The following is a 24,906-nucleotide window of genomic DNA, read 5'->3' on the forward strand; positions in this document are numbered from 1 at the left end:
TCAGAGTTATTACCACCATCTGTTGACTCATTGCTGTCATCTCATACCTTTTTGTGTTGGGTGCTTTCCTATCGCCTTTCAGAAGTGTGTTGTGTTTATGTGGGGGGCTTCACTCTTGCCTTCTTTTCCCACTGAGGCAATATAATCTTGGTCATTGGTTTTAATGCGATGACTTCTGGGTGGAGTTGTACTCTATGGTGGGTTCCTGCTTATGCTTGGTGGATGTTGGTCTTCTGACCAGAGTGATTCGGCAAGGATTTTCCTCAGGGTTGGCTGTCTTATGGCATATTCTTTGAGTTTTATCTTATCCAGAAATACTTTTACCTCACTGTCTATCTTAATTGATAGTTTGGTAGGGTGGAGGATTCTTGGATTGGCACTTTTTTTCTTTAAGCTTCCGGAAGATGTTACTCCACTCTCTCCTCCTCTACATGGTATCTGCTGATAGGTCTGAGCGTATTCTTACCTGAGCACCTCTGTATGTGACCATCTTTTTTTTCTCTTGCTGACCTTAAAATTTGCTCTTTTTCCTAGAAGTTAAATCATTTAACAATTATTTGCTTTGGTGAGTTATTTCTGGGATTTTGTCTAATTAGTGTCCTCTCTGCTACCTGGATGAATGTCTGATTCTCATTCATTAAGGTGGGGAAGTTTGCTTCTAACAGTTCCCTCACTAATTTAGCTGTTGACATCTTCTTTTTTTAAATCATTTTATTGGAGGCTCATACAATGCTTATCACAATACATACATACATACATTGTGTCAAGCAAATTTTACATTTGTTGCCATCCTCATTCTCAAAACATTTTCTTTCTACTTGAGCACTTGGTATCAGCTCCAATTTTTCCCCTCCCTCCCTACCCCCACCCTCTCATGAACCCTTGATAATTTATAAATTATTATTTTTTCATGCCTTACACTGTCCAATGTCTCCCTTTACCCACTTTTCTGTTGTCCTTCCCCCGGGAAGGGGTTATAAGTAGATCCTTGTGATCGGTTCCCTCTTCCTACCCCACCTTCCCTCCTCCCTCCTGGTATCACCACTCTCACCATGGTCCTGAGAGGTTCATCTGTCCTGGATTCCCTGTATTTCCAGTTCCTATCTGTGGTAGTGAACATCCTTTGGTCCAGCCGGATTTGTAAGGTAGAATTAGGATCACAATAGTGGTGTGGAGGAAGCATTAAAGAAGTAGAGGAAAATTACATATTTCATTGGTGCTACAATGCACCCTGACTGGCTCTTCTCTTCCCCATGACCCTTCTGTAAGGGGATGTCCAGTTGCCTACAGATGAGCTTTGGATCCCCACTCCACTTTCCCCCTCATTCACAGTGATATGATTTTTTGTTCTTTGATGCTTGATACCTGATCCTGTTGACACTTCCTGATCATACAGGCTAGCATGCTTCTTCCATGTTGGCTTTGTTCTTACTTGTGTCTTGTTCTGGTAGACCATTTATTTGAATATTGTTCCTCTTAATAGTACCTGTCATTGTTCTGAGGTTTCCTTCTGCCTCTTTGATTATGTTGTTTGACTGTCTTCCCATTTGTTGAAGTCTGTCTGGTTGTCCTTGAGAGCACTGGTATGATTCCCCACCTCTTCTAATCTGTTGGTGAGGACCATGATCTTGTGTTTTGCTTCTGTGACCTCATCCATTAGTTTTTGAATTTCCCTTTGGTGCATGTACTTCATCTCCTCTATCATTGTGTCCTTATTCTGTGTTGCTTCCCTCATAGCCTGTATTACTCCAAGCAACCTTCTGAACATTTGTTTTTGTGGTAGATCTATATCTGATTCTTCTATGAGTGTCATTAGGTTTACGACTTCTTCTGCTGTTGCTTTCTTTTTTTAGTCTTGTTGAGGATGTTGAGGTATGTTGCTCTTTGTGTGTCATTTGGGAAGAATTGGGTGCCTTGTTCCTGGGAGAACAAGGGACCCTGAGTTCTTTCTCTAGGTGACTGGTAACAGTGTTTTCCAGGACTACCTATGGACCTACTATGGTGGTGGTTTGGACTGCTCTGTAGGCAGGGTACTGAGACAACTCAGTGGCTGGTGGCAGTGGGGGCCTCAGAGGCTGAGGCAGGTGACTGTAGGTATGCCACTGGCCCGAGTTTGGGTGAGCCAGCAGTGAGGCCATGGGCCTGGTCTGGATGGTCTGGCCACAATTTGCAGTCTTTTAAAAACTTTCTGTGGAGTCCAAAACTGGTAAAGCCAGTTTTGGGTTTGGGTTGTGGTTATCAGAACCTGTTGGCTTTTCCTGTTTTGTTATGTTAAAATCCCAGGCTGTGCTCTGGAGACTTGAGTTCTGGTGATCTTGTTATGTTAATGTTACGCTAATAGATAGAATTCTGGCACCCCCAGGGATGGGGGACAAGATTAGAAGAGTGGGATTGGAGCCAATTGGATCAGAATTCTCCTCCAGCTGCACTCCTGTGTCACTCCTAGCTCTGTGTGGGGAACTGGGTTCTGACACAGGTAAATATCTTAGCAGCTCTTCAATTGCTGCAAATTAGTGTCTAATTATCTAATATTACCCACACGGGCAGGCGTGGAGCTGGGGAGAGGAGGCAAAGGGGTGGCCAATTTAGTCACTCTGTTTGGGGGGAGGGAGTTGGAGAGTGGAGCTGCAAGCCCTTGACTAAAGGAGCAAGGTGGATAACAGAGAGAACTCTGGTGTGAGGTCTTGTAACTAGTTCTTGGTGGCTCTCCCAGAGCCTGGGATTATGACCCCTTATAGACAGCAGTCTGGGGAAATGATTATATAACTCTTATTAATATGATTGAATTATTGAATTGTATGATATGTGAATTATATGCCAATAAAATATTTTCATTTAGCAAGAGGAGTAGAAAATGTTACATTTTCGCAAATCTCTTCAATGTTTGGTTTAAAGAGCCCTTGTGGTATAGTGAACAGGCATTGGGCTGCTAACTCAGGGTTAGCAGTTCAAGCTTATCAGCAGCTCTTGTAAAGATTTACAGCCCCATAATGTGTGTGTGTGTGTGTGTGTGTGTAGTTGTTTCTTTATTGAGAGGGTTGGGGCGCACCAGCGAAGGTCCATTTTAATCTTCCTGGGCTGGTTTTTAAATTTTTTTCTTTTTCTTAGTGCTGTTGCTCTTGCTAGCAGCCGCCTCCTCGGGTTCACTGCTGGCGGGCTCCCCCTTCGCGGGGAGCTTCTTCTTTTTCTTTGGGATGCTCCCGCCATTTGCTGCCTCCTGAGGGTCACATGCAGGCTCCTCTCTGGGGAGAGGTTTCAGTTTCTTCCTCTTGGGGAGAGGCGTCCCTTCTGGATCACTGCTGACCCACTCCTCCTTCGATCTCTTCTTCTTGGGTTTGGGGACAGCAGAGAGAGCTGGGTCTTCAAATCCATTTTCCTGAGGAGAGTCCTGGGCCCTCTGCGTTTTCTTCTATTTGGGCCTTTCCCCGTTGGTCTCCTGCTCAGGGCCCTCACACTCCTCAGGAGCACTGCTGTTTTCCTGAGACGCAAGGGCAAGGGCAGCCAATCGCTTCTTTTCCCTTTTCAAGCGTTTCTTCTCCCGCTTCTCCAGCTTGCTAGTCATCTCCTCAGCGGCCTCCTCTGCCCGCACCATTGCCTCCTTGATCACGTCCAGATTCTTCCAAGGGACCGCCCCACACCAAGTCTCGTAGAAGGAGAGTCGCTCCTCGACCTGCTCGCAAAGCTTTTCCCCAAGTATACTTGTGGGCACCTCAGAGAAACAATCGATCCGAGAGGCAATGCTGTGTTTGTTTGCCAGGTATCGGGAGATGCGGCCTGTGTTCTTGGCAGCTGCTCGGCCAACGGCAGCTGCTTGGAAGGTGGGGTGGAACATGAGTTCGTACTTAGGCGTGTTTCCCCTAGTCTTCAGGGCTCTGGAAGCTTGGTCCCTTTTGCTGGGCCCTGGAAATCACTCAGACACCAGGGCTGGCCCCATACATTTTAAGCAGTGTTCTTACTTAGTGTTCTTACAGTTACTGGGAGTCAGAATTGACCCAAAGGTAGTCAGTAGGTTTGGTTTGGTTTGGTTTATAAAAGTCAGATGAATTCTCCTACCTCTTGTTCATTTGGTTTAGCACATTAGTTGGAAAATAGGAAGAAATGTGGTCTTACAGACAAATAACTAGAAAGGAGTAATCTTTTAACAGTCTTTTCAGATTATCATGACTAGCTTATTTGGCATTACAGTAAAACATTTTCTTAATGATTGCTTGCAATGTGGAATTCAAAACACATTCATAAACATATTAAACTCTACTATATTAAACCCTGTATTGGGCAGGGTTCTCTAGAGAGACAAACCAGATTGCTAGTAATTATATATAAATATATTTATAAAGATAGATATATAATTCAAGAAATGAACCGTTAAATTATATACAGATAGATAATACAAGAAATTAACAGTTAAATCATAAAGCAATGAGACACTAGCAGTCCTCTAAGGCTTGAGAGCTGCCAGTTGCCAGTCCCCTTCTGTAGAGAGAGCTGGACTATATATATCCAGGCAGCAAACAGCAAGGCAGGTCCCCAACTGTCATCAACTGTCAGTCCCCAGCTCCAGAGACGAACATTCCAATCGTGTGGGCTTAAAGGGACCTCACCTTACAGCGACACAGTCCACAGGCTAGGCATCCCACAGGTAGTGTACCCCTTTAAACTGAGGCACAGAACAAGCAAGGAGAGGTTCGCCGAGCCATTTATCCCTCTGCCCTTCAGTTAATCCTACTTGTGTTTATCGGCCAGTCTGGCACAATAAACTATAGCAAACCCATTGGTCTATTTCGCACTTTAAGGACACTGGTGGTGCTGTAGAATAAGCACTGGGCTACTGAACACACCGTCAGAAGTCCAACCCTCGCTGTTCCCTAGAAGAAAGATGAAGCTGGCTGTTACAACAAGATCTGAAGTCTTAGGAAACCCATGAACGATCACTATGAATCAGAGTAGCCGGCGATGGCAGTGGGTTCAATTATTTGGGGTTTTATTTTGCAGTCTGAACAGATCCTTTCCCCGCACATTGTCCCATTGGAAAATAATTGGTTTGATATGTGATACAGATATTCTAAGTGTTTGTATAACCCATAGAATATTTTTAAAATCATAATTGTTACTATCACCACTAATCTCATCAAAAAGTCTGGAAGCAGTGGGATGCTATCAAGCTCACAGTGATGGACACAAGTTTGACAAAATTCAACGTTGGGTCTTAAAGCTCAAATCTTGTCATTGGCAGCTAATTTCATCATTTGTTTTCCTTGAAGTAACAGGCTGACCTCACTCAATTTTGAGAAAATGCCTACAAAGTACACAAGTGTGAGCAGCCATGGTTTGTCTACCATTTACCCTTTCAAGTGAAAATTGTTTTTTAAAGTGGCTGGTTTCATTCACAACTCAATTTCCTAAATGTTTTTCCTTAAGCTTGTCACTGTAATTCAGCAGTTCTTTAGAGGTCTCTGTATATACTCCTAATTTAATCCCCGAAAATATTAAAAATGCATGTACGCAGGGGGCCACAAATTATTCAAATGAATAATTTTACTGCTTATTTTTTCTTTAATTGTGAGTGCCCAGAGATTAAAAAAATACAGCGACTACCAGGTCTGATTGATGCTAAAACACCATTAGTTTTACCCACCTTTGCTTTTGCACCAGCAATACAAATGTCAGCACAGTGCAAACCATTAACAAAGTCTTTGTATAATATAATTATAAATGAAAGATATATATTTATGAAGATGATATAGGGCTGGCCAATGTTTTTTGTTCTATAGACATAAGGTCACATTCTGAGCACACTGGATGACAACCAGCAATCAACACCAAAATCATTATCAAACTCATTTTCACCATTGCTGTTGACAAGATTCTGACTCAAAGAGATGACTCCAACAGACAGAGTCAAATTGTACCTTAGACTTTCCTAGGCTGAAATATGTACAGAAGCAGATTGCCACATCTTTTCTGATGGGTTCAAACCACTAGCCTTCCAGTTAGCAGCCAAGTTCATAATCACTTCTACCACCAGCACTCTTTGCACCATACAGAATCTCTGAAATGTCTTGAATTCCCGAAGGGGGTTCAAAGACCAAACGAGGGGTCTCGCTTTTCAGAGCCAGTCTTCATTAACCCTCAGATCTTGTTCCATGGCAGCCAGTTTAAGAATGAAGGGGAGCAGAAATCCATCTCCTACTCCAGGAGATCTGATTGAGGGTGGTGTCCTTTAAGGCACCTTGTACGAATTTACACAAAGCTGGAGTATGGGCTTGTGGAGGGCTTGTTTCTGCTAACAGCAATACTTCCCAAATGCAATAATGATCAAAGTGCTCCCCATGTTGAGGCCTCCCAGAATGCCTTTGAAGCAAATCATCTCAGTTTGGACTTGCCTGTGCACCCCTGCTGGGATGCCAAGTGACATAGAGGACATGCAGGTACATTTGAATTTTAGATAGACAACTTCATACTCTAGCGCTGCAATAACACAAAAGCTATAAGTGGAGGTTTTTCAAAAATAGACATCTATTTTCTCACAGTGTCGGAAGATAGAAGTGCACATTTAGGGTGTCAAGTCTAAGAGGAAACGTACTTCCGTTGTCAGCTCAAGAAAAGGTTCTTGGCTCTTCCGCTTCATGCTCCTGGCTCCTTGGAGACCTCCATGTGGCTCGGCATCGATCTTCCCTCAGCTCGGCTCACGGGGCAATTGCTTTTATATCTCCAAAGAGACTGACTCAAAATACAACCCACACTAATATTGTACTATTAGCTTAAGGAAGACATCCTAATCCCTAGTGAGATTTTAACCACAGGCTTAGAGTTCAGGATTTACAGTACATATTGCTGGGGGTGGTGTGGTGGGGGTGAGGGGGGGTGTAATAATGGATTCATCACAATGGCTAATAATATTTCTGTGTTAATATGTCCCAGAATTACACAAGACATACATACACTAAAAACAATCGTATGTTGTTTATCAAAAATCCCAATTTCCCTGGATATCCTAGATTTTTACTTATTAAATCTGCAGTCCTACCTCTGCCTATAGACTTGCTCTAAGCATAGCGGTTAGACCATTCAGTGGTCTAACCATTCAGTGGTTAGACCATTCAGTCCCCTGCCCCTACTGCTTATGTTCCTCTCTGGGCATTCGCTATGACTCTCATGCTGCATGCAGTGCCCCACCTACCTACCTCTGTGGAAGTCGTGACATCTCTCTGTGTCCTGAAGTTTTTACTAGCTGTTCTCCACCTGTGAACCACCACGGTGCTTTGTATTGTTCCTAAGGAGACAAGGGTGGCTTGTCTCCTCTGTTAGTACACGAGCTTCTAATGAATAAAGTTAGCAGTTGCCACCCTTTCCTTTCCTGCAGTGACGAGCCTCGTGCTCTGAGCAGGTTCCACACTCCTAGCAGAGCTGTTCAATTGAGGAATGTTGAGTCCACTAGGGTTTTTCTTTAGTAGCTGTGCAAAGCTACTCACTGGAAGCCGTAAGGGATGATTCCTTTGCTGGTTAATTCCCTTCCACACCTGCCATGTTTCAGATGACTCCCTTCTGTGATAAAGAGCACGGGAGGCTGGAGAGCATAGGAGTATCCACGATGGTGAAGGCATCCTCATAAGAGCGAACAGCCATCAGAACATGGAAAGTATGACGGGTTAAACATACCACTAAATGCCTCCATTTGACTTTGTGTAGAGAGAGTGCGCGTTTTAGACGCCTATTCAAGAAAGTCTAAACTCTGCTGGAGGGAGAAGGAGGAGGGCTGTGCGTTCACCTCTGCTGCCCGGCGGCACCTCCTTCTCTTCTCTCTCCCACTCTTCCTCATCCCTCTGAATAGGGTATGCCTTCCCCTAGACCAGGTGGGTGGGTTGGGTGGTGACCCCCCAACCATAAAATTATTTTCGTTGCTACTTCATAACTATAATTTTGCTACTGTCACGAATTGGGTGACCCTTGTGAAAGGGTTGTTTGACCCCCAAAGGGGTCACGACTCACAAGTTGAGAAACACTGCCTTAGACAGTGTATTAAGTAGTGAGTTCATTCCCCTGAAAACAGATACAACAGAGAAACAATAAAGTTTTCAAGCCTGTAATCGAATTTCCTTCCTTCCCTTTCCCTCTCATCCCTGGCGATTCTCAGTCTGTCTCTTTTTATATGAAAAAAACAAAAACTTTATCTTGTTTTTTCTTGTCGTTTCTTTTCTAGCAATGGCCTCATATAATATCTACTCAGCATAATGTCCTCCAAATCTATCCATGCCATGACGTTTCATCATCCATGTTCCAGAATTATGCTTTAGCAATGCATTGTATTCTATTAAATGTATGTACCAAAAAAAATTTGTCCATCTTCCACTGATGGGAATTTGGGTTATTTCCATCTTTCCATCTTGCTCTTGCGAATAGTGCTGAGATGAACAAGGACATACATACATCTGTTCATGCTATGGCCTTTCATTCCTTAGGAGATACACGTCACTTAAAAAAGAATTAGTGCCAACACAGCTACTGCAGAGATGAACACACTCAATAGTTTCGTAAGTCAGCCGTGTTTATGGTACCATTGTCATACCAAGGGACTTTTCCATCACGTATGGCTGAAAGCTGCCCATGAAAACACAGTGCTTCTTCCCAGACCCAAGAGTTCTTAACCAGGTGCCATCAAGTCAACTCCATCTCTTGCAACCTCATATATGAGCTGCTTTTTAAATATTATATCTTCCAGTCCTTTCTTCAGGGGCTGGGGGGAGGGGAGGCTTGAACCTCCAACTTTTGGGAAGTATTAAGCACATTAACCCTCGGTAACACACAAGGGACTCCAATAGGTCCTTAGGAACCCATTTGTCTGCAGGAGTTAAATATGATTGGGCAACAAGAATTCAGATGAACTGAGCCAAATGGCCAAACTAAATATTTTCTCTTACCCCTCACCAGATTTTATCCTACCTAGGGGTGGCATTATCTGTAGGTGGGTAGAGCCTTTTTAAATCTCAAAACATGACCTTTCTTTGACTAAAAGATCACTTCATATTATTCAAAACCCCTTTACTAGGATGTTAACTTTAATGGGTTTGAGAGCAATACTATTTGTCAAGATTAATGTATTTCTGCGGGGTGATGCAAGACATAATAAGTGGGTTTAATGTAGCTGTAATACTTCTGAGTTCAAGTTCTATTGCCTTGGGAATTTATATATCCATTTCTTACCACTCACTCCCCCTACCTAGTAATCCCGCCTCTCTATTTTCTACTTCTTTTTCTTTTTTATTGCTCACTTTAAACAAGGAAAACCTTAAATTCTGGTTATAAAATAAATAAAGCTATAGTAAATTAGTTAGGCTAAGCATCCCTTTAAAGAAAATGGCTGATGTCTTATTGCTCCCTGGGAAATACAGATAAAGCAATTCCTTTTTATTAGCCCAATAGTCGACAATTTAAAATACATGACAAAACCTTTCTGGCATGTGAACTCGTGTATTTGCTCTAAAACCGTATTAATTTTTGTGCTTCTAAGCCCCATATTGCTGTCTATATGTAAAATAGCATGTTCCACCTTGCATATCTTAGAACAGAATTAAGAGCTGACAAGGTGAAGTCATAAATTGGGATGTTAACTCAGGGTCCCACCCATTTTGCCAGTGAGAACACAAAGACTTTGGGTCTGTTGAAAAGCACCAAGTCCTGACATGATTCACAATTTGTGTCGCTTTTTGTCTCTGCACCACTTCACCTAGAGGGATTGTGCTATTATGTCAAACATAAAAAGAAATCCACCTTCGCAGCTTGAATAAGAGACAACAGTTGAAATGTAAAAAAGCATCTCTTTTATACTAAGAGAGGCCTGGATCTTGCTGTTGACAAAATTCAGGCTAATAATTTAACTACTCTCAGCTCTTATTTCTTCCCTGTAATGTGTGAATAATAATGTTTACCCAGGATTAGAGTGGGCAAACATTAAAACAAAGGAGATGGGTTTATTTAATCATCTTCAGTCACACACCTGTAATGTTAATAAAAAGACGCACGCCCATGTTTTCTGTAGCAAGTGTTTTTTGAGAGTGAAGTTATGCAAACAGCATCCACGGATGTGCAGATTGTCGGTATTGCCATTGCTCAGGGGAAGCCTGGGACCTGGTGCGAAGGTGGTCTGCGCTTAATAAGCTGGAACAGCATTTAGCGTTCTTATCCTGGAGTTCACATCAGGGTGAGGGTGAGATGCTGGGCCCGCCCACGTGGCTGGCATGTAGCCAAGTGGTGTTGGTATTGATCGGCAAATGGAAAACTTTTCTTCTGGAAATGAAGGCCTCTGTAGAGGCCTCATTGCCTTTGAGATTGGGCTCCCATGCAGGAGACCCTCACAGAATGATCAGTGGAAAGATAAAAATATGTTGGTGAAAGCAGTGTGCATGCTGCGTCTGGACATTTGGGCGTAAATCACAGTGTTCCTCCTGCTGTTTGGAACTCTGTCTGTTGATATTAAAATGTTCTCACACGTTATAAAAATCATTAAGGATTCCATTTGCACCTCCCTGGTGGGAAATAAAAGCACTCCAGGCCAGTGTGCATCGCAAGTATTTACAAGACTACACTTTCCCTCCGGGCAGGACTCCTACGACTTCCCTCAGAAAGTCCTGCAGGCAGGGAACGACCCTCCCATGGCCAGCATTTTATTAAGGACATCTCCGAGTCATTTCTTCCACTTGTGGCCCCCAGAACCCAGACCCCCTCAGCTCTGTTGCCAATGCTCAAGAACAAAGAAAGATAATGGAATAGAAAGGAAGGAGCGAGGAAGAAAAAGCAAGAAGACAGGGAGCGGGGAGGAGACACCAAGGGAAGGTGTGAAGGGAGCAGAAAGGGGAAAGAAGGCGAGCCCCTTTCCCGTGAAGGTGAGCCCTCCCATGGGACCCCAAGTGCATCAAACTAGATCGGCATCCTTGGGGTTTTCAATGACTCTGTTTTTTGAAGAAGTCGACCGCAGGCTTTTCTTTTGTGAAGCTGCTGGGTAGATTTCACTTGCCAATCTTTCATTTAATTAAAAATAAAAACAAAAAACCTCAAGCTCACCACCAATGAGTCAATTCTAACTCGGGGTAGGACGGGGAACCCCCTGTGGGTTTCCGAGACTGTAATTTTTACAGGAACGGAAAGCCCTGTCTTTCTCCTCCAGAACACCAGGGCAGGGCAAAAACAGAGAAGGGGGAATGGAGTGGAAAAGGGACTAGTGTTAGCACTGAATGTCTACACAGCTTTGAGGCCCAGTCAGGATTGCTTACACTCTGAACCTCCGCTGGATCTCAACTGAACTGCAGTTTCAATGACAAAAGGCAAAGACACGGGAATGACGAGGGCATTTTAAATATTCCGTTTGAAATCCTAATACAGAGAATAACAATCTTTTAACGCTGCTAAGGATCACTCAAGAAGAAACGAGGTCACCCTGCCACACGAAGGGTTAAAGGTCGACAGGAAGACACACTCAACAGCATATTGTACAATGACAGACGAGGTCAGGGAAAATTAAAAGTACTTTTTCAGAAGAGCTTTAAAAACCAAATACATTTTTTTAAAACTTTGTTGGCATGAAAGGAGCCTTGTTGGCACCATGGGCTGCTAACCAAAGGTCAGCCATTGGAACCCACTAGCCTGGCACTCTGAGGGGAAAGAAGAGGCTTACTGTTCCCAGAACGGTGTTCATCTTTGGAAATCCACAGGGGCAGCTCTCCTGTCCTATGAGTCAGAATTGACTGGAGGGCAGTGAGCTTGGTTTTCCTTTAGCAAGCAGATCGGAGGGTATCTGAGGGCAGGGCGTGAATAAGTCCTGAAAGCTGCGTCTGACTCTGCGAGTCAGTACTATTGAGTCCTTACCTGGAAAAAAGAAAACAGCATGGACAGCCGGCATGAGCACAAGAAAAACAGATGGCAAAAAAAGTTCAGTGAGAGCTTCTAACGTAGGCTCACGAGGTGCACTAGGTTGATAGGCGAGCATTTCTCCCGGTGTGCTAACTCCCAGATCCAAGGTTCAAACCCAGAAGCTATTCCCAGGGAGAAAGACGAGGCTGTCTACTCCCATAAAATTTTACAGACTTGGACACCTTATGCAGGGTCAGAATTGATTTGATGAGGGATGAGTTCAGAATCAGATCGATGACTGGGGATCTTGGGTTCACCGGATTGCTATTGTGGAAATGTGTCAGTGGGTATAATCCATCCCCAGATCCTGAATCCCAGTGGTTGTGTGAGGGAGCCTGCTGTTCTTCTCCAACAGCAGGACTCTGCACCGTGGGACCATGTCCACACTCGTCACAGGCTTGAATGCCTCCATGGGCCAGGTGTGGACTCAAGGCCAAGGACATACACTTGTGGGTTGGCTCCCTCTTCAGGTTCCTGCCAGTCACCGAGTAGACAGCCGTGCATTATCTCATAGCAATGGGAGAATGGAAACAATCCAATCTCTTTTGTCTCTCGGACCACTTTGGGGTGTGAACATGGTTACCCTCATCTATAACCCTATCGGGACACTATAGCAAGTTCTTGTATGGAGCCTATATGCTTCCACAAGATGCAAGTTAACAGGACGGTGACAGTTTCATTGAGCCTTAATTTGGCTTTATCGTGCATGGCTTCCATGGCAGCTTCCCTCACCTCTGCCAGGAGGGGTTTGCTTTGTTTCGTGCAGTTAGTGGGAAGAGTTTCTCTCATTATTCTCCTGGACCCTGATCCGACCCCTTGAGGAGAAGGGGCTGTTGTTATGGCAACAACAGTAATTTGTTGCTGCTGCTGTCGGGTGTCTTCCAGCTGGTTCTGTTCCCTGGCAGCCCTACGGACCAGGGAAAGACACACTGCTGCCAGGTCCCGCACTACTCAGTACAGCTGGAGAGTCATAAGGTTTCTACGGCTAATCCCGCAGGAGTGGGTGGCCAGCTAACATGTACCAAGCGTTTAGCATGCACTGACATCACCCCAGCCTTCCAACGTAGGCCATTTACTTCTCCCATTGACCTATGAGGACGTGGTACTTGATGCTCTTTGTTTAGCACAGGTGACACTGAGGTGTGAGCGTCAGAGGCCTCGGGATTGCTTCCACGCAGTAAATCACATCGTGTGTCTCTGCGCCACGAACCAGGAGTCCCTTTTCTCTTCTTCCCGCTTGGGAGAGGGACGGAGCCTAAACGAAGGCTCTTCTTCTTCACGTGCGCTGGGAAGCTGCATAATTGTAGATTATGGGTGCGTCATAATTATCACGTTTCTCTGCGACAGAGCTTAAGAAATATGGATAGATGGATCTCTACCTGCTTTATTCCACAAAGGACCTGGGCACCAGATCCCTTGGATGACAAGCGCTGGCATCAGCGATTGTTCTTCAGAACACTAGTCAGATTCTTACACTCAGCTGGCCTGTGCCGGAGAATCTAATTCCGCTTAATGGGATGCATTTGTACTCATTTGAGAATGTCTGATTTGTGTATAAGCCCCGTCCTGCTGAAGAGAGCATTGCGCCCTTTACAGAGTGTTCTTCACGTCGGCTTCTCTCACGGCGGCTTCTGGTCGACTCCCTGATGCAAGCCTTGCGGAAATCATTGTCTTTTCTAAATGGAGAAAAGGAGCTAGCTGCATTCTCCCCTCGTGTCGCTCGCCAGTCGAAGCCCTAATAGGGGCTGCTTTGTTTTATGGCCAGAGCTTCCGTTCCGACGGCAGCCCGGTACCTGACCCACAGGCTCACCGTGACTGCTGCGCAGGTGTGAGGGAGCTGGGGGCATTGAGACCAGCAATCAGTCCGCTGGAATAAAGACCGGTCCTGATTTGGTAGACCTGGGAAGGGGGAGGGGCGCTGGAGGTTCTGCGTTTCTAGCAAGTACTTAGGTGGTGCTAATGCTGCTGCGTGGGGATCGCTTGCCCCACCCCTTGAATAGCGATGCTTTAAATAACGCAGGTGAAGTGAAAGGGGACAGCGTTTTTATAAACATGGGAAAAGGGAGACCTGTTGTTGTTTTGAGAGGAGTGACTAACTCAAGACAGAGGCACCGAAGTAAATCATCTCCCCTGAAGCTCTTCCTTTTGCTCCCACGTATCCATGCCCCCCACCTCGCACCTGCTACACAGCTTTCCCGCCATTTGAACTTGTTTCCCACTCGGTTGTGCTGAGCACCGTCTTCTTGGGTACTCTCCACCCGAGAGTGTCTTTTGCGGTCATGAGCATCCTCTTGTAAAGGTACAAGTATCTCAGGAAACGCCCTGCCTGTCCCTGAGAGATGTTTGGAGCAGAAGGAAACCAGCCTGGGATTTGGAGTCAAAAGTAACCACGGGCCCATCCCCACCACTTCTTGGCTCTGTGTTGCAGGTTCTGTCTGCAGAACCCTCCTGTGCTCTGGCATTTATTGACGAGATGCTGTCGTTTCTGCAACATTTATCTCCCAGGGTGGTGGTGAAGATCCAATATGTTAACAAACCGTAAAAGGCCAAACAAGTGTCAAGTTCGTATTGTGATTAAATACCCAGAGCCAGTGGCTGGGTGCCGTGCTGGCTCCCAGTGATCAGGAGGACAGAGTGTAACTGCCTGGAAGATTCCCCGAGGCTGAGATCTTGATGAGTCGACTGCTAGGCCTTTGCTGTTGCTGACGGTAGCGGTTGGACACTGAACCTTTGTGCCCCCAAGACTCCTTCCTAAAAGCCTCAGAGTTGTAGAAGGGATTGTAGGAACAGGACTGTGAAAACAGGAAAGAGGCTTTGGGAGGAATGACATGCAGCTGGGTGGGGAGGGGAGTAAGTGACACAGTTGGATCTGGGAGAGCAGTGTCCTAGAATCTGGGTTCGGACTCCTTTTCGTCTGAGGCTCACCAGGGCCCAGTCTCATCACATTCCTGTCATCCATTTATTGTGGAAAGTATTTGCATTCTCCTTCCCTGAAAGATGTTCTCCTTGTTCACCAGACGCTCTGCCTTTTTCGCATTTCCCGGGGTCTATAGGTTTACAGGCTACTCAAATAAGCCCTCTCTCCTGTAAACCTGATTTAGAGCCTAGCTTTCGAGAGATGGGAAATCCACTCGATGGCTATAGTAATATTACCCTTGTCACTCATAAGGCAGTTTGGGGAATGTAGCTTAACCCTGTTTGGGAGTCAGAGTCTGTTAAAAACAAACAAACAACAACCCTCTGAAATGATACTGGACTAAACTGGAAGTGAGGCCATCATGTCCCTTGACTTAAAGATTTAAGATTCACATTTAAGAAATAGTTTAAGGATCTCTTACACTACTAGGATTCGAGTCCACTACAGGCATGGATATGATGGAAAAACAATTTTTCTATTGAAAGCCTTTGTCGCGACTTCACTTTCAGATGTCAATAGTCAGGGTTTAGGTAATGGTTAGATCGAGACTGTGGCCCAATTCAAGATTCGAATGCCATTATGGCCTTCTTTTGAGCAAGCCATATAAAATATGACTTAGCAATGGAGAAAAGACAAAAACAATCCCACTGAAAAATGTTACAAGACAAGGATGCTCCCTGTCCCCACTTCTATTCAATATCGTTTTGGAGGTTCTGGCTAACAACATAAGACAGTGGAAGGACATCAAAAGGATCCAAATGGGAGAGGAGGAGGTGAAACTATTGCTATTTGCGGATGACATGATCCTATACATTGAAAACCCCAAAAGTTCCTCAGCTGGAGTACTTACAGGTATAGAGGAATATGGAAGAGTGGCAGGATACAAGATCAATAAACAAAAGTCGGTAGGTTTTCTATATGCATCAGACAGGGCCATGGAAGAGGGGATTAATAAGGAAGTACCTTTCATAGTAGCTAAGAACAAACTGAAATACCTAGGAATATATTTAACAACAACAACCTAAAGACCTATAAGCACCTACTACAGGAAACCAAAAGCGACCTCCACAAATGGAAGAACATCCCCTGCTCATGAATGGAAGGTTCAACATAGTAAAGATGACGGACTTACCTAAAGCACTTTACAAGTTCAATGCTATACCAATTCAAACACCATCACCCTTCTTCAAGGAATTGGAAAAACGGACCACCAATTATATGGAGAGGAAAGAAACCCAGAATTAGCAGAGAACTTCTCAAGAAGAAGGACCCCATTGGAGGACTCGCCCTACCTGATTTTAATGCCTACTACACAGCTACAGTGGTCAAAACAGCATGGTACTGGCACAACAATAGACACTAAGACCAGTAGAAATGAATAGAAAGCCCAGGAGTAAAACCATCAGCATATAGACAACTGATCTTCGACAAGGGTCCCAAAACCATCAAGTGGGAAGTGGATGCCCTTTTTGACAAGTGGTGCTGAAAACAATGGATATCCACATGTAGAAAGATGAAGCAAGACCTTTACCTCACCCCATGCACAAGAATACACTCAAGGTGGATCACAGACCTAGTAGTCAAACCCCAAACCATCAGGACCATCAATGAGGGAATTGGGACTAACCTCAGAGCACGGGCCCAGGGAATTCCTAGGCTCACTGCAATAGGGAAGGGTACACACACAGGTGAACTGGAAATTGACAAATGGGATTTAATAAGAATAAAGCACCTGTACACCTTGAAATACTTCACCAAGAGGGGATAAGACAACCCACAGACTGGGGGAGGAATTTTAGTAATGACACATTGGATAAAGGACTCATTACTAAAATATACAACACCATCATGACCTGCAAAAAGAGGAAAACAGTTAACCCCCTAAGGAAGTGGGCAAAAGAACAGAAAAGAACTTTCACTAGGGAGGAGACCCAAATGGCCAATAAGCATATGAGAAAGTGTTCCAGGTCCTTAATCATAAGAGAAATGCAAATCAAAACAACCATGAGATACCACCTAACACCCCTGAGGCTAGCCCAAATCAGCAAATCAGAGAGTAACAAGTGCTGGAGGGGCTGTGGTGAAGTAGGAACCCTCCTCCACTGCTGGTGGTCGTGTAGATTTGTACAGCCACTGTGGAAAGCAATCTGGAGATATTTAAAGAAAATGGAAATTGATCTACCTTATGACTCAGTCATCCCTTTACTGGGCACAAACCCGGAGGAAGCAGCAAATAAAACACGGCCAGTCATACGTGCTCCAATGTTTATTGCAGCACAATTCACAATCACAAAGACCTGGAAACAGTCTAAGTTTCCATCGATAGTTGAGTGGATTAGTGAACTCTGGCACATACACACAATGGAGTACTATGCAGCACTGAAAAGCACAGACGATCACATGGAACACGTCATTTCGTGGGAAAAGTTGGAAGGAATCATGTTAAGCGAGGTAAGCCAAACTCAAAAGGACAGGTATAACTTGAGTCCCCTGAGGTTAGTACAATCTGCACCCAGGAATATAGAATAAAAACCTATCTTGCAATAAATGGGTAGAAGCATAGATAGTTGGGGGGGAGGGCAGACCACACCTAGGGAGGTACATGAGAGTCCAACATAAAGAAGGGGAAGGGGGGTAGGTGAGGGAGAAGCAGGGTGGGGAGAAACTGAGTTGATGGCACGAGGGGAACAGAAGACTAACTCACCCAGGGGGGAGAGTATTGGTTGTGTCCCCAAAGAACTGGAACATGCATACAGACCCCGCCATGACATGCCAAACCAGGAGAGCAATTCACAAAAAAACTGGACCATACTCCGGCCCTAACCAGAATCAGCCCGACCCCCACCAGGGAAGATGAAAATAGATCGTCTGGTGTGGGAAAGGAACTGAGCTACCACAGCACACCCAGAAGGAAGCTGAAGCAAAGGAAGGAGGAGGAATGGAGCAGAGCACACCTGGGCCCACCAAGCTCAGAGGATGATAGCCCGGCTCAAAGGGCCCAATGTATAGAGAGGACCATATAGCCGGTTCCACGGCGAGATGCGACATCCTGCACTGACCCATGGCCCTACACGGGACAGCACCGGAGACACACTGTGGGATGTGCAACTGAGCTGACCCCATCATACTGAGGCAAAACACTGGGGCGTGCAATGGAGCAGTGGAGGAAGCAGAGCAAAGGGATCCCGAGGGAGTATAAAGGATGGACTTTGGGGCCAGAACATGGCACCACATCAGACTCGTCTGGAAAACACTCCTAAAGGCCAACAAACAGACTTTGAACTATTAACAGGCTGTTTGTTTTCTCTTCTTTTAAATTTTGTATGTCAGTGGCTTTTTTGTTTGTTAGCTTGTTGGTGTTACTGCAGTCATTGCCATGTTCTTATGTGCCACTTTGTTTGGTGCTGTCAAAGCCATCCACAATTTTTTGCACATATTACTATATCTGCAGGTCTATCTAGATAAGATAGGCTGGACAAACAATGTGAGAAGAAAATAACGGGACCAACGGTCCCAGAGGGACATGAGAGTGTGGGAGGCAGGGGAAGGGAGGAGGTGTTGGCCAACACAGGACAAGGGAACAATGAGTGGTTCAAAACCAGTGGAGGGAGGGGATGGGAGGACTGGTAGGGAGTGACCAAGGGCAAGGTAACTGAGAGGAATAACTGAAACCAGAATGAAGGCTGAACATGGTAGTGGGACAGGAGGAAAGTGTAAGGAAATAGAGGAAAGGATTAGGAGGCTAAGGGCACACATAGAAGCCTAAATATAGACATGTACATATGTAAATATATTTATGATTATGCTGGAAATAGACCTATGTGCACATATTTATAGTTTAATAGTAGGGTAGCAAGTAGACATTGGGGCTCCGTGTGCACAGTCCCTTAATACAAAAGCACCTTGGTCAGCTAAATGGTCATTCCATGATACCCACCTTTCCGATATGATCGCTGAAGACAAATGTGTGCATAAGCAAACATCATGAAGAAAGCTGATGGTGCCTGGCTATCAAAAGATATAGCATCTCAGGTCTTAAAGGCTTGAAGGCAAACAAGTGGTCATCTAGCTCAGAAGCAACAAAGCATACAGAGAAGAAGCACACAAGCCTATGTGGTCATGAGGTGTTGAAGGGACCAGGAAGCAGACACCAAAGAACAAAAACCATCATTGTGTAATCACCTTCCCCACAGAAACACTGAAGACATAAGTAAGTGTGGTGAAGAAAGCTAATGGTGCCCGGCTATTGAGAGATATAGCGTCTGGGGTCTAAAAGGCTTGAAAGTAACCAAGCGGCCATCTAGCTCAGAAGCAACAAAACCCACATGGAAGCAGCACACCAGCATGTGTGATTATGAAGGGCCGAGGAGACCAGGTTTCACACACCAAATGTGTGTGTGTGGGGGGGACGGGGGGAGGTGAGGAATTATATCATTGTGAATGAGCGAGCATGTGATGGGGACCCAATGCCCATCTGTAGACAACTGGACACTCCTTGCAGAGGGGTAGTGGGGAGGAGATGAGTCACTCAGGGTTCAGTGTAGCAATAATGAAACTCACAATCTTCCTCTTTCTTAAACGCTTCCTCCCCCCAACTATCATGATTCCAATTATACCTTGCAAACCTGGTTAGACCAGAGGATGCACAGAGGTACAGGTAGGAACTGGAAACATGGAATCCAGGACAGATGAACCCATCAGGACCAGTGGTGAGAGTGGCGATACTGGGAGGGAAGGGGGGATAGGAAGGGGGAACCGATCACAAGGATCTATATATAACCTCCTCCCTGGGGGACGGGAAACAGAAAAGTCGATGAAGGGAGACGCCGGGCAGTCTAAGATAAGATAAAATAATAATTTATAAATTATTAAGGGTTCATGAGGGAGAGGGGAGCAGGAAGGGAGAGGTAGAGGAAAAAGGAAAATGAGGAACTGATTCCAGGAACCCAAGAGGAAAGCAAGTTTTGAGAATGATGAGGGCAATGAATGTATAAGTGTGCTTTACACAATTGATGTATGTGTAGATTGTGAAAAGAGTTGTATGAGCCCTAATAAAATGATTTAATAAAAAACATGACTAACACAAAATTGTGTCTTTCCAGGATAACAAAGCCATAAACTAATTCAGAGACCTGTGGTGTCCTGCGAGCTACTTGGAGGAAAGGACAGCACAAGGCAGGGCAGTGACAACGTTAAACGTATAACACACAAAGCAAAAGAATCCCGGGTTTGTGGTGTGGGGTTTCCGGTAGAGTCAGCTCACAGGCAAAGTTCCTCTTCCTGCTACTCTTGACTCCAGATGGAATGGCGTGGCGCTTGGTGACGCAAGGAGTCAATGTCTCGCCTCAAGTAGCTGCAGTTGGCTCTCCTTTCAGGTAGGTAGTTTGGAAACGAAACCAGCTCTCAGAAGTTTGGAAAGAGTTGTGGTTAACTGGCCTGACTTCATGACTCCAGGGCGGAGCAAACGCAGTTTCTGGTCATGTCTTCTTATACGCAAAGTATGTATTTTATGTGCATCATTGCTTTCAGTTGTCCCAATATCTGGCTAACACATGTTTTGTCTTAACTACAGGTTTTTCTTTAAAATCCATTATTTTTCCAAACAAAACAAGTTTTACTGTAAAATAAAACAAGTTTACCCCCCCAAAGATTCTAATCTAATAACAATGAAGTTTTTGAAAATCAGGTCGCTTATATTTTTTCTATTTGGTATTCATAACAGACCTCATGCTGTCTCCTTGATCCATATGCTCTGTCTTTTTCTTCATCTTACCTTCTCTTATTTAAGACTGAATAAATATTCTCCTTAAGGTACATTTTAGACTTGAGGTCTCTTTTGTGTCCTAAAACAAGATGCAATACTTATTGACCACATACATGTGCAAGCATGATCTACTGTGAATTCAGGAGAAAAATGAGACTGCCTGCCCTCATAGATTTACCACCGCTGAATCCCTCAAGAGGGGCTTCATGAATGGCACGGGGTTGATGGCCCTGGGTTGGTTGGCTGGTTTGTTTGCTGGGGTTATGCCATTCTTGCTGTCACTGAATTCACAGTCTAGCAGGCCCAAGAGAGCGGATACCTGTGAATGTGATGCCTACTAAAAAGACGCAGGTACCTCTTGTGTACGGAGTGGTGAGATGACACGAAGGACATCGTACATAAAGAATGAAAAAGATTTTTAAAAAGTAGCTAAAGGAAATGATGAAGTAAAAGAGCTGTACAGAAGATTTTGAAGGGCAGGTGGGGGAGACAAAGGAAAGTATTACAATGAAATGTGTACAGACCTTGAAATGGAAAGTCTAAAAGGAAGCAAACCCTTGGCATTTCTCTGCTTTCTGTATTTTGAACACGGCTTTCCAATTTCTAATTTTTAAAGGATTATCTCTTTCTAGGACACTGTCCAAAACTGAGCTAATAGAATTTACTTAATGCCTTTCTATATTTAACTATAGATTGATTGTTACTATAGTAGTTTTTAAGCTTGATGTGATAGATATATAATCGTTAGTCAATTTGAGGATTTTGAGTGACGTGGTGAAGTCTAGTCTGTCAATCGGATCATAGCCAATGAGGCTTCTATGTGGGCATGGCCTTCTCCTGAGAATTCTGGGAAATCTGGTATTTCCTCCTTGAAGGCAGGAGACACTTCTCTCTCTGCCACTCACTGGGAGACATTGCAGCTGACAAGACACATGGACCCAACCTGATGTAGCCCTGGAAGCTGGAGAAGCCATGCAGAGACCCCTGCCAGCGCTGAGATATTTCCAGTGACACTGGATCCAAAGACTTTCTACCCACTGGCCTGTGATCTTCTACATTCGGTGTCATTGCATGTGTTTTGTCAGTCTGAAGAGGACTTTACAGATTGGTTTCAGACATATGGGCTAATATGAGACTTATGGACTTGATCTGGACTGGACTGGGATGTTTTCTCAATGTTTTTTCAATTGCTCTCATATATAAATCTCTTTCTTATACAGATATGTGTGTCCATGGATTTTATTCTCTAGTCTACCCAGACTAACACACTTAGTCAATCGTAATCGCATTTTGGCTGGTTTTTATTTTCAGGCTTAAGCACAGGTTCTTATGCTAAGTATCTTTAGAAATTTGTATTTATTATTAAACAGAGTGCCATAATTGGATTAACATTTCTCATTTTGTGTATTCAGTTTCTGATTGATGTTCTAAAAGGTTGAATCTACAATCGACCAGACCAAAATTGCACTACACCTTCTTTCAATTCTGGTTCTTCAGACATTGCTATATTTCATCTCCTTTGATCTACAGCATTCAGACTGTCTAATATTTCCCCTGGGTCTACTCACTTCACAGTTTTAGTATGAGTGCATCACGCAATACCGCTGGCAATCGAGGAGAGGGTAGAAGAATGGGCATCTATGGCACCACATAAACAAGCTGCTTTCTCTTGAAGAGCCTTACTGCACAATTGTTAGCCAATCCAACGTAACCCTTGTTAATGTCCGGAAGCCCAGGCATAGCATTCTTCAGTAAGAAAGGTCTATTGGTGAACATCAAAATGTGTGTGGTGCTCAAGGGAATCATGAGAGCATTCAGCCTGCGCTCTGGAGGGTTTAACCCCTTTTCGTCCTCCTCAATGTGGTGGCTTGTGAATTCTATAAGGGCAAAGCTGCTCCTGCTAATGCTGTTTCTACCAGGGAGCAATAACGTTTCTGATTTTGTTCTTATTTCAGGAAGAAACAAACCATAGTTACCTGAAAAATATATGAGTGGCAGACAGCATGTAACTGTCACTTTGTTTGGATTTTCACTTCATTTACTGATCACAATCCACAACAGACTGCCTGGCATGGTTCAGTGAGGAATAAGCTGGATAAATAAGCTGGTGTTTCAGTTCAAGAAGAAGGCAGCCAGCTCTGTAAATCGCCTGACTATAGAAGTGAGTTCCACATTTATTATAATTACTATAGTTTACTGTAATAAATGATACACAAAAATATTAATTATATGTATGTAAATTAGATATCAAATGATAGTTACCGTACTATACTATTGCTCTGGAAAACCCTATGAAAAAAATAAATTTTAGCTTAAGTTTACGTTGTGTCTTCTGATGACAAAAGTATACAATTTGAATATAAAAATTTAAAATATCAATTGGTAAAGAAAAAAGGAATAATTATCTGCCCAGTGTTAAATATTGTCAACATTTTAATATATGTTCTTGTAGTTTGTCTATGCATAACCCATCTTTTCTTTTTTTTTTTTCATAACCCATCTTTTCTAATGGAATTGTTTGTATATATTTCACCTCCTAGCCTGTAGGGCAGCATATGTAGACTACTGTATGTATTAGGAACACCAAACACTCTGCTTCCTGCTGGTAATATAATCATGAAAGAATGGCATGTTTCCTGCATTTATTAAATTTACCTCCCATTGGAGAATGGAAATAAAAAATGTCATTTTGTGACCAGTGTTCTTTTCTGCATGATGAACAATTTTCTATGTCACTTTTTCCCTATTATATATATGCTATGGAATAAGACAATGAACTGACATATCATATCTCTCCCTATGTGATATTTCAGTTATTTCCTCTTATGTACCATTACAATCAGTTACAATTAGCAGCAGAAAGGATATTTGGAAGCAAATTTATTTTAGGAACAGATTCACCTATAGCCATATTCGAAGTTCAGGACTTAATTCCTTTAAGAGTCTCTGTTTACCACAAGAACTTACTCGTGTGTGTGCGTCCAGGTAAATGAAGAGAAGTTTTTATTTTTAGTTGTTTCTTTTTGGTCCCCAAAAGAAGATTCTTCTTATTTATCTGTTGAAGTTTCCTGTATGCAATGGCAAAGGCTGTGTCAGCTTTGCTGGGTCATGATTCCTGGTGGTCTTGCGGTTTTGTCATGATGTCGTTATCTTCCATTTTGTGATGTATGTAGCCATCTAGACAATGTATCTGATGTGATCAATCAGTTGGAAAGCTAGCTTCCTTGAGGGCATGGTTTGCAGCCAATATATATGGATGTTATGGCAAAACGAATGGCAGGCTAATTCACAAAATGCTGAATCTGGCTTATATCATCTGACCTCAGTTCTTGGAACTTGAGCCTGTAGCCTGCTTTATTGCCTGCCGACTTGGGGATCCATCACCTCCTAGCCTGTAGGTCAGCAGCCTGCCATTTGACCTACCTGCCCATCTTGGGTTCATCAGCCCCATGGATTTGGGACTTGCCAGATTCTACAAGAGCATGAGTCCTTTCACTAAGCTAAATTCTCTCTCTCTCTCTCTCTCTCTCTCTCTTGATATGAAGGTGTAGATATAGTATCACACAGGGAAACTATGCTACAAAAAGACCTCTTCAAAATGATAAAAAACCAAGGTATCACTTTGAGGACTAAGGTTCACCCTACCCAAGCCATAATAGTTTCACCTCATAAGCATGCAAGAGCTACACAATGAATAAGAACAAACAAAGAATTGAAGCTTTTGAATGATGGTCTTCTTAAAGAATACTGATCATAGAATGGACTTTCAGAAGAATGAAGAACTCTCTTTTGGAGGAAGTAATAGTCAGAATGCTCCTTAGAAGGGAGGGTGGCTGAATCCACTTTGGGCATGTTATCAAGGGGGACCAATTCTTAGAGAAGAACATTGTGTGTGCTACAGAAGGTCAGTGCAAACAACAAAAGACCCTCCGTGAGATGGATTTACACCGACACAGGGGCTACAACAATGGCTTCAAACACAGGAACATGTATGAGAACGGCACAGGACTGGGCAATGCTTCACTGTGATGTACATAAGGTTACGATGAGTCAGAACCAACTCACCAGCACCTACTGATACCCACACCTCCCTCAGAAAGTCCCTCTCTGCGAGTAGGGTCGGTGAGTTGTATGTGGCCACTGCAATGACATTGAAGGTGCCATAGGAGGGACAGTTGGTATCAGAATTGGTAGAAAGGTTGAAAGGTCGAAACAAGTCTGATTTCTGCTTCATTTGAATCAGCCTTCTGCACACACAGGCTGCTGATGGTGATTTATTTATTCCCCTCGTGAAGTTAGAGGAAGTCAGCTACCTCCACTG

The 24,906-nt window shown here is 43.9% G+C and overlaps 1 pseudogene; it reads right to left on the reverse strand.

Annotated features, from left to right (window-relative positions):
* Positions 1-3,085: 3,085 nt before the first annotated feature.
* Positions 3,086-24,906, reverse strand: part of LOC142440588 (uncharacterized) — a 36,364-nt pseudogene continuing 14,543 nt past the window's right edge.

The sequence above is a fragment of the Tenrec ecaudatus genome, chromosome 2 (genome assembly GCF_050624435.1).
Source record: "Tenrec ecaudatus isolate mTenEca1 chromosome 2, mTenEca1.hap1, whole genome shotgun sequence".
In the NCBI taxonomy this organism is placed as follows: domain Eukaryota; kingdom Metazoa; phylum Chordata; class Mammalia; order Afrosoricida; family Tenrecidae; genus Tenrec; species Tenrec ecaudatus.